Source organism: Solanum verrucosum, unplaced genomic scaffold, assembly GCF_900185275.1.
Source record: "Solanum verrucosum unplaced genomic scaffold, falcon-dt-bn FXZP01000176.1, whole genome shotgun sequence".
In the NCBI taxonomy this organism is placed as follows: domain Eukaryota; kingdom Viridiplantae; phylum Streptophyta; class Magnoliopsida; order Solanales; family Solanaceae; genus Solanum; species Solanum verrucosum.
The window spans coordinates 3,318,274-3,318,830 of NW_026020412.1; positions in this window are offsets into that span (position 1 = coordinate 3,318,274).

The window sequence follows — 557 nt, forward strand, 5'->3', positions numbered from 1 at the left end:
CGTCGGTCACTAGCGACAACAGTTAAGTCAGGGGTCTTTTGGTCTTTTCCTATTTCGTTGGACCCCTAAGCTAATCGTTTAGACCCTAAATTATGAGGTTTTACTCAGTTTAAGCCTAGAAACATAACTAGAACTTACCTAAGTCAAATTATTAATCAAAACTTAGAAAATTAGAACGCTAGAGAGGAGAAAGAAGTCAAGAACCCTAGTTCAAGAACGCAACAAGTTTTCTTCAGTTCCAGCCCAGAAATCAAAGGATTTCTTCGTGAAATTCGTCACCAGGTATGTGGGATTTCACTAGTGCGTTCCTTTCACCCATTAGGTCCCTAGTTTTCAGTCAGTTTCTTGATTCCCTTGTTATGACTAGACCTAGGGTTTCTTGAATGTTAGAATTATTGGGTTCCTAGCTGTTAGAATGATCCAAATCAGATTAGTATGTTAATATTCAGTTTATTGCATGATTTCCAGAACCCTAGCTATGCATTTCTTTAGTTCTTGAATTACACATGCTAGGTTAGATATTTATTTATTTTTTGGTAACTAACAGGATTTTATTC